Below are 308 nucleotides of genomic sequence, written 5' to 3' on the forward strand. Positions count from 1 at the left end.
GCAGACTCACCTCAGCCTCCCAAAGGCGCGGGATTACAGGCTGAGCCACTGAGCCCGGCTAGAGAAAACATTTTTTTAAAAATGATAGAAAAAATATTTTTGTTGCTTATAGTAGCAAAAGCTTATAGAGAAAAAATGCCTTCAAAAGGCTAAGAGAAAACAAATGTCACCTAAAGTTCCATGCCTCCTAAATTCCTGTTTAAATGGTGTGCAATAGCCGGGCTCGGTGGCTCAGCCTGTAATCCTGCGCCTTGGGAGGCTGAGGTGAGTGGACTGCCTGAGTCCGCAGGTTCAAGACCCACCCGGGC

This window comes from Carlito syrichta, unplaced genomic scaffold (genome assembly GCF_000164805.1).
Source record: "Carlito syrichta isolate Samal-C Ts95f unplaced genomic scaffold, Tarsius_syrichta-2.0.1 Scaffold306949, whole genome shotgun sequence".
Classification (NCBI taxonomy): Eukaryota; Metazoa; Chordata; class Mammalia; order Primates; family Tarsiidae; genus Carlito; species Carlito syrichta.